The following is a 9,749-nucleotide window of genomic DNA, read 5'->3' as shown; positions in this document are numbered from 1 at the left end:
GCCTCCCTGAGCTTTCCTTTGTCTTGGCTCAATCGATGCAGATTCCTTTGCTGAATACGCCATGGACTAGCACAGGTGGGTTCTTGTCAGTATACCGGGCAAACGCAGCAATTTCGATGGTCAAGACCCACCTGGCTTGAACAAGGTTCTTTATTCCAGTGAAAACGATTTTTATCCAAATTCTAGAGGAGCACCAGTGTGCCCCTGGGAGCTACACCCGGGCCTGCTGAACAGCGGCTCCGGAGTTTTCATTTTCTGACTGAAATTCAACACGGAATTTCATGGATCTAAGGAAACCGTGAATTGTGGACGTACCAGATTCTCACATCTTCATTGTCTAATGGAAGCTGAAGTTTCCCAGTCTGATCCGGCTGCCACTTCATTTCTGGCAATGACCATTCAATTGTGGACGTGCAGCCTTCTTCGGAATTCTCTTATACCGGCATGTTCCCGCGCCACATAAAGACCACTCGGTGGAGGTTTATGTGACTCTGGGCAACTCTTTATTTCAGGCGTCTAGAACAAAGGGAATTCACAGAGGTTGATGATCACTTATTAAAGTCCCGTTTCTCTATGATGCCCACTGATGACACTTCTACATCTGAGGGCAAAGAGCTCGTGCAGCATGATATTCTCATTTCAGCCACGCCGCCTGCAGTTCCTTCCTTGCAGAAAAATCTTTCCCAGTGTACTTCTTTAAAATGCTGCAAAATAGTGGGACAGAAGATTTCGGTTTAGCGTTAATTTTAAACGGGCATAGATACAGGCATGTGGGCATGTTTAGAGACAGTGTTTCACTGGTCTAGGGTAAAGGGTGAAGCACCTGGGTTCCCGTGCTTCACTACTGTATGGCCTCAAGATGATGTGTAGGCACAGCGGCAAATCCATCGGTGGCAATTCTCTCATATTGTCATTGTGATGGGAAGATTCCTTATTCGCTAGGAAATGTTTTACCGTGGAAGACGGGTCACCACAGAGCTGTCTCTTTTGTGTTGAGACAAACTTTGCTGAATTTACCTGCCAGCAGTTGCGTGTCCTCCCTTTCTTTTAAGGCCGATGGAGACGCACGAGTGTAAGGAGAACGGTGAATGGTGGCCGTTCATAAGCCAGGATCATCAGAAACCGCAGAGTAAATTTTAGGAACGTAGACGTAGGACAGCGGAGAAAACTTCACTCAGGGACTTCAGTGAACTCTCCTTACAATGCTGAGGCCTGACACGCCTAGTGCCTGGGGGCAACCCGGCTCCTGCCCTAGGTAGTTTTGTTGAGCGTGCCTCCCTCAGGTGGTGCCTTTTCTCTCCCAGCAATATTGCTCCGTGAAATTCTGCCGATGATCAAAACTGTTTGCCATGGCTTTGTCCTTTCACCTCATTGGCCTCATCTTTGAAGTACAAATGCTTTTCTACACGGGTGCTGCCTCCCTGAGCTTTCCTTTGTCTTGGCTCAATCGATGCAGATTCCTGTGCTGAATACGCCATGGACTAGCACAGGTGGGTTCTTGTCAGTATACCGGGCAAACGCAGCAATTTCGATGGTCAAGACCCACCTGGCTTGATCAAGGTTCTTTATTCCAGTGAAAACGATTTTTATCCAAATTCTAGAGGAGCACCAGTGTGCCTCTGTGAGCTACACCCGGGCCTGCTGAACAGCGGCTCCGGAGTTTTCATTTTCTGACTAAAATTCAACACGGAATTTCATGGATCTAAGGAAACCGTGAATTGTGGACGTACCAGATTCTCACATCTTCATTGTCTAATGGAAGCTGAAGTTTCCCAGTCTGATCCGGCTGCCACTTCATTTCTGGCAATGACCATTCAATTGTGGACGTTCAGCCTTCTTCGGAATTCTCTTATACCGGCATGTTCCCGCGCCACATAAAGACCACTCGGTGGAGGTTTATGTGACTCAGGACAACTCTTTATTTCAGGCGTCTAGAACAAAGGGAATTCGCAGAGGTTGATGATCACTTATTAAAGTCCCGTTTCTCTATGATGCCCACTGATGACACTTCTACATCTGAGGGCAAAGAGCTCGTGCAGCATGATATTCTCATTTCAGCCACGCCGCCTGCAGTTCCTTCCTTGCAGAAAAATATTTCCCAGTGTACTTCTTTAAAATGCTGCAAAATAGTGGGACAGAAGATTTCGGTTTAGCGTTAACTTTAAACGGGCATAGATACAGGCATGTGGGCATGTTTAGAGACAGTGTTTCACTGGTCTAGGGTAAAGGGAGAAGCGCCTGGGTTCCCGTGCTTCACTACTGTATGGCCTCAAGATGATGTGTAGGCACAGCGGCAAATCCATCGGTGGCAATTCTCTCATATTGTCATTGCGATGGGAAGATTCCTTATTCGCTAGGAAATATTTTACCGTGGAAGACGGGTCACTACAGAGATGTCTCTTTTGTGTTGAGACAAACTTTGCTGAATTTACCTGCCAGCAGTTGCGTGTCCTCCCTTTCTTTTAAGGCCGATGGAGACGCACGAGTGTAAGGAGAACGGTGAATGGTGGCCGTTCATAAGCCAGGATCATCAGAAACCGCAGAGTAAATTTTAGGAACGTAGACGTAGGACAGCGGAGAAAACTTCACTCAGGGACTTCAGTGAACTCTCCTTACAATGCTGAGGCCTGACACGCCTAGTGCCTGGGGGCAACCCGGCTCCTGCCCTAGGTAGTTTTGTTGAGCGTGCCTCCCTCAGGTGGTGCCTTTTCTCTCCCAGCAATATTGCTCCGTGAAATTCTGCAGATGATCAAAACTGTTTGCCATGGCTTTGTCCTTTCACCTCATTGGCCTCATCTTTGAAGTACAAATGCTTTTCTACACGGGTGCTGCCTCCCTGAGCTTTCCTTTGTCTTGGCTCAATCAATGCAGATTCCTTTGCTGAATACGCCATGGACTAGCACAGGTGGGTTCTTGTCAGTATACCGGGCAAACGCAGCAATTTCGATGGTCAAGACCCACCTGGCTTGAACAAGGTTCTTTATTCCAGTGAAAACGATTTTTATCCAAATTCTAGAGGAGCACCAGTGTGCCCCTGGGAGCTACACCCGGGCCTGCTGAACAGCGGCTCCGGAGTTTTCATTTTCTGACTGAAATTCAACACGGAATTTCATGGATCTAAGGAAACCGTGAATTGTGGACGTACCAGATTCTCACATCTTCATTGTCTAATGGAAGCTGAAGTTTCCCAGTCTGATCCGGCTGCCACTTCATTTCTGGCAATGACCATTCAATTGTGGACGTGCAGCCTTCTTCGGAATTCTCTTATACCGGCATGTTCCCGCGCCACATAAAGACCACTCGGTGGAGGTTTATGTGACTCAGGACAACTCTTTATTTCAGGCGTCTAGAACAAAGGGAATTCGCAGAGGTTGATGATCACTTATTAAAGTCCCGTTTCTCTATGATGCCCACTGATGACACTTCTACATCTGAGGGCAAAGAGCTCGTGCAGCATGATATTCTCATTTCAGCCACGCCGCCTGCAGTTCCTTCCTTGCAGAAAAATCTTTCCCAGTGTACTTCTTTAAAATGCTGCAAAATAGTGGGACAGAAGATTTCGGTTTAGCGTTAACTTTAAACGGGCATAGATACAGGCATGTGGGCATGTTTAGAGACAGTGTTTCACTGGTCTAGGGTAAAGGGAGAAGCGCCTGGGTTCCCGTGCTTCACTACTGTATGGCCTCAAGATGATGTGTAGGCACAGCGGCAAATCCATCGGTGGCAATTCTCTCATATTGTCATTGCGATGGGAAGATTCCTTATTCGCTAGGAAATATTTTACCGTGGAAGACGGGTCACTACAGAGATGTCTCTTTTGTGTTGAGACAAACTTTGCTGAATTTACCTGCCAGCAGTTGCGTGTCCTCCCTTTCTTTTAAGGCCGATGGAGACGCACGAGTGTAAGGAGAACGGTGAATGGTGGCCGTTCATAAGCCAGGATCATCAGAAACCGCAGAGTAAATTTTAGGAACGTAGACGTAGGACAGCGGAGAAAACTTCACTCAGGGACTTCAGTGAACTCTCCTTACAATGCTGAGGCCTGACACGCCTAGTGCCTGGGGGCAACCCGGCTCCTGCCCTAGGTAGTTTTGTTGAGCGTGCCTCCCTCAGGTGGTGCCTTTTCTCTCCCAGCAATATTGCTCCGTGAAATTCTGCAGATGATCAAAACTGTTTGCCATGGCTTTGTCCTTTCACCTCATTGGCCTCATCTTTGAAGTACAAATGCTTTTCTACACGGGTGCTGCCTCCCTGAGCTTTCCTTTGTCTTGGCTCAATCAATGCAGATTCCTTTGCTGAATACGCCATGGACTAGCACAGGTGGGTTCTTGTCAGTATACCGGGCAAACGCAGCAATTTCGATGGTCAAGACCCACCTGGCTTGAACAAGGTTCTTTATTCCAGTGAAAACGATTTTTATCCAAATTCTAGAGGAGCACCAGTGTGCCCCTGGGAGCTACACCCGGGCCTGCTGAACAGCGGCTCCGGAGTTTTCATTTTCTGACTGAAATTCAACACGGAATTTCATGGATCTAAGGAAACCGTGAATTGTGGACGTACCAGATTCTCACATCTTCATTGTCTAATGGAAGCTGAAGTTTCCCAGTCTGATCCGGCTGCCACTTCATTTCTGGCAATGACCATTCAATTGTGGACGTGCAGCCTTCTTCGGAATTCTCTTATACCGGCATGTTCCCGCGCCACATAAAGACCACTCGGTGGAGGTTTATGTGACTCTGGGCAACTATTTATTTCAGGCGTCTAGAACAAAGGGAATTCACAGAGGTTGATGATCACTTATTAAAGTCCCGTTTCTCTATGATGCCCACTGATGACACTTCTACATCTGAGGGCAAAGAGCTCGTGCAGCATGATATTCTCATTTCAGCCACGCCGCCTGCAGTTTCTTCCTTGCAGAAAAATCTTTCCCAGTGTACTTCTTTAAAATGCTGCAAAATAGTGGGACAGAAGATTTCGGTTTAGCGTTAATTTTAAACGGGCATAGATACAGGCATGTGGGCATGTTTAGAGACAGTGTTTCACTGGTCTAGGGTAAAGGGTGAAGCACCTGGGTTTCCGTGCTTCACTACTTTATGGCCTCAAGATGATGTGTAGGCACAGCGGCAAATCCATCGGTGGCAATTCTCTCATATTGTCATTGCGATGGGAAGATTCCTTATTCGCTAGGAAATGTTTTACCGTGGAAGACGGGTCACCACAGAGCTGTCTCTTTTGTGTTGAGACAAACTTTGCTGAATTTACCTGCCAGCAGTTGCGTGTCCTCCCTTTCTTTTAAGGCCGATGGAGACGCACGAGTGTAAGGAGAACGGTGAATGGTGGCCGTTCATAAGCCAGGATCATCAGAAACCGCAGAGTAAATTTTAGGAACGTAGACGTAGGACAGCGGAGAAAACTTCACTCAGGGACTTCAGTGAACTCTCCTTACAATGCTGAGGCCTGACACGCCTAGTGCCTGGGGGCAACCCGGCTCCTGCCCTAGGTAGTTTTGTTGAGCGTGCCTCCCTCAGGTGGTGCCTTTTCTCTCCCAGCAATATTGCTCCGTGAAATTCTGCCGATGATCAAAACTGTTTGCCATGGCTTTGTCCTTTCACCTCATTGGCCTCATCTTTGAAGTACAAATGCTTTTCTACACGGGTGCTGCCTCCCTGAGCTTTCCTTTGTCTTGGCTCAATCGATGCAGATTCCTGTGCTGAATACGCCATGGACTAGCACAGGTGGGTTCTTGTCAGTATACCGGGCAAACGCAGCAATTTCGATGGTCAAGACCCACCTGGCTTGATCAAGGTTCTTTATTCCAGTGAAAACGATTTTTATCCAAATTCTAGAGGAGCACCAGTGTGCCTCTGTGAGCTACACCCGGGCCTGCTGAACAGCGGCTCCGGAGTTTTCATTTTCTGACTAAAATTCAACACGGAATTTCATGGATCTAAGGAAACCGTGAATTGTGGACGTACCAGATTCTCACATCTTCATTGTCTAATGGAAGCTGAAGTTTCCCAGTCTGATCCGGCTGCCACTTCATTTCTGGCAATGACCATTCAATTGTGGACGTTCAGCCTTCTTCGGAATTCTCTTATACCGGCATGTTCCCGCGCCACATAAAGACCACTCGGTGGAGGTTTATGTGACTCAGGACAACTCTTTATTTCAGGCGTCTAGAACAAAGGGAATTCGCAGAGGTTGATGATCACTTATTAAAGTCCCGTTTCTCTATGATGCCCACTGATGACACTTCTACATCTGAGGGCAAAGAGCTCGTGCAGCATGATATTCTCATTTCAGCCACGCCGCCTGCATTTCCTTCCTTGCAGAAAAATCTTTCCCAGTGTACTTCTTTAAAATGCTGCAAAATAGTGGGACAGAAGATTTCGGTTTAGCGTTAACTTTAAACGGGCATAGATACAGGCATGTGGGCATGTTTAGAGACAGTGTTTCACTGGTCTAGGGTAAAGGGAGAAGCGCCTGGGTTCCCGTGCTTCACTACTGTATGGCCTCAAGATGATGTGTAGGCACAGCGGCAAATCCATCGGTGGCAACTCTCTCATATTGTCATTGCGATGGGAAGATTCCTTATTCGCTAGGAAATGTTTGACCGTGGAAGATGGGTCACCACAGAGCTGTCTCTTTTGTGTTGAGACAAACTTTGCTGAATTTACCTGCCAGCAGTTGCGTGTCCTCCCTTTCTTTTAAGGCCGATGGAGACGCACGAGTGTAAGGAGAACGGTGAATGGTGGCCGTTCATAAGCCAGGATCATCAGAAACCGCAGAGTAAATTTTAGGAACGTAGACTTAGGACAGCGGAGAAAACTTCACTCAGGGACTTCAGTGAACTCTCCTTACAATGCTGAGGCCTGACACGCCTAGTGCCTGGGGGCAACCCGGCTCCTGCCCTAGGTAGTTTTGTTGAGCGTGCCTCCCTCAGGTGGTGCCTTTTCTCTCCCAGCAATATTGCTCCGTGAAATTCTGCCGATGATCAAAAATGTTTGCCATGGCTTTGTCCTTTCACCTCATTGGCCTCATCTTTGAAGTACAAATGCTTTTCTACACGGGTGCTGCCTCCCTGAGCTTTCCTTTGTCTTGGCTCAATCGATGCAGATTCCTGTGCTGAATACGCCATGGACTAGCACAGGTGGGTTCTTGTCAGTATACCGGGCAAACGCAGCAATTTCGATGGTCAAGACCCACCTGGCTTGATCAAGGTTCTTTATTCCAGTGAAAACGATTTTTATCCAAATTCTAGAGGAGCACCAGTGTGCCCCTGGGAGCTACACCCGGGCCTGCTGAACAGCGGCTCCGGAGTTTTCATTTTCTGACTGAAATTCAACACGGAATTTCATGGATCTAAGGAAACCGTGAATTGTGGACGTACCAGATTCTCACATCTTCATTGTCTAATGGAAGCTGAAGTTTCCCAGTCTGATCCGGCTGCCACTTCATTTCTGGCAATGACCATTCAATTGTGGACGTGCAGCCTTCTTCGGAATTCTCTTATACCGGCATGTTCCCGCGCCACATAAAGACCACTCGGTGGAGGTTTATGTGACTCTGGGCAACTCTTTATTTCAGGCGTCTAGAACAAAGGGAATTCACAGAGGTTGATGATCACTTATTAAAGTCCCGTTTCTCTATGATGCCCACTGATGACACTTCTACATCTGAGGGCAAAGAGCTCGTGCAGCATGATATTCTCATTTCAGCCACGCCGCCTGCAGTTCCTTCCTTGCAGAAAAATCTTTCCCAGTGTACTTCTTTAAAATGCTGCAAAATAGTGGGACAGAAGATTTCGGTTTAGCGTTAATTTTAAACGGGCATAGATACAGGCATGTGGGCATGTTTAGAGACAGTGTTTCACTGGTCTAGGGTAAAGGGTGAAGCACCTGGGTTCCCGTGCTTCACTACTGTATGGCCTCAAGATGATGTGTAGGCACAGCGGCAAATCCATCGGTGGCAATTCTCTCATATTGTCATTGCGATGGGAAGATTCCTTATTCGCTAGGAAATGTTTTACCGTGGAAGACGGGTCACCACAGAGCTGTCTCTTTTGTGTTGAGACAAACTTTGCTGAATTTACCTGCCAGCAGTTGCGTGTCCTCCCTTTCTTTTAAGGCCGATGGAGACGCACGAGTGTAAGGAGAACGGTGAATGGTGGCCGTTCATAAGCCAGGATCATCAGAAACCGCAGAGTAAATTTTAGGAACGTAGACGTAGGACAGCGGAGAAAACTTCACTCAGGGACTTCAGTGAACTCTCCTTACAATGCTGAGGCCTGACACGCCTAGTGCCTGGGGGCAACCCGGCTCCTGCCCTAGGTAGTTTTGTTGAGCGTGCCTCCCTCAGGTGGTGCCTTTTCTCTCCCAGCAATATTGCTCCGTGAAATTCTGCCGATGATCAAAACTGTTTGCCATGGCTTTGTCCTTTCACCTCATTGGCCTCATCTTTGAAGTACAAATGCTTTTCTACACGGGTGCTGCCTCCCTGAGCTTTCCTTTGTCTTGGCTCAATCGATGCAGATTCCTGTGCTGAATACGCCATGGACTAGCACAGGTGGGTTCTTGTCAGTATACCGGGCAAACGCAGCAATTTCGATGGTCAAGACCCACCTGGCTTGATCAAGGTTCTTTATTCCAGTGAAAACGATTTTTATCCAAATTCTAGAGGAGCACCAGTGTGCCTCTGGGAGCTACACCCGGGCCTGCTGAACAGCGGCTCCGGAGTTTTCATTTTCTGACTAAAATTCAACACGGAATTTCATGGATCTAAGGAAACCGTGAATTGTGGACGTACCAGATTCTCACATCTTCATTGTCTAATGGAAGCTGAAGTTTCCCAGTCTGATCCGGCTGCCACTTCATTTCTGGCAATGACCATTCAATTGTGGACGTTCAGCCTTCTTCGGAATTCTCTTATACCGGCATGTTCCCGCGCCACATAAAGACCACTCGGTGGAGGTTTATGTGACTCAGGACAACTCTTTATTTCAGGCGTCTAGAACAAAGGGAATTCGCAGAGGTTGATGATCACTTATTAAAGTCCCGTTTCTCTATGATGCCCACTGATGACACTTCTACATCTGAGGGCAAAGAGCTCGTGCAGCATGATATTCTCATTTCAGCCACGCCGCCTGCAGTTCCTTCCTTGCAGAAAAATCTTTCCCAGTGTACTTCTTTAAAATGCTGCAAAATAGTGGGACAGAAGATTTCGGTTTAGCGTTAACTTTAAACGGGCATAGATACAGGCATGTGGGCATGTTTAGAGACAGTGTTTCACTGGTCTAGGGTAAAGGGAGAAGCGCCTGGGTTCCCGTGCTTCACTACTGTATGGCCTCAAGATGATGTGTAGGCACAGCGGCAAATCCATCGGTGGCAATTCTCTCATATTGTCATTGCGATGGGAAGATTCCTTATTCGCTAGGAAATATTTTACCGTGGAAGACGGGTCACCACAGAGCTGTCTCTTTTGTGTTGAGACAAACTTTGCTGAATTTACCTGCCAGCAGTTGCGTGTCCTCCCTTTCTTTTAAGGCCGATGGAGACGCACGAGTGTAAGGAGAACGGTGAATGGTGGCCGTTCATAAGCCAGGATCATCAGAAACCGCAGAGTAAATTTTAGGAACGTCGACGTAGGACAGCGGAGAAAACTTCACTCAGGGACTTCAGTGAACTCTCCTTACAATGCTGAGGCCTGACACGCCTAGTGCCTGGGGGCAACCCGGCTCCTGCCCTAGGTAG

The sequence above is a fragment of the Tenrec ecaudatus genome, unplaced genomic scaffold (genome assembly GCF_050624435.1).
Source record: "Tenrec ecaudatus isolate mTenEca1 unplaced genomic scaffold, mTenEca1.hap1 Scaffold_100, whole genome shotgun sequence".
NCBI lineage: Eukaryota > Metazoa > Chordata > Mammalia > Afrosoricida > Tenrecidae > Tenrec > Tenrec ecaudatus.
Note: the sequence above shows the minus strand (reverse complement) of the source record.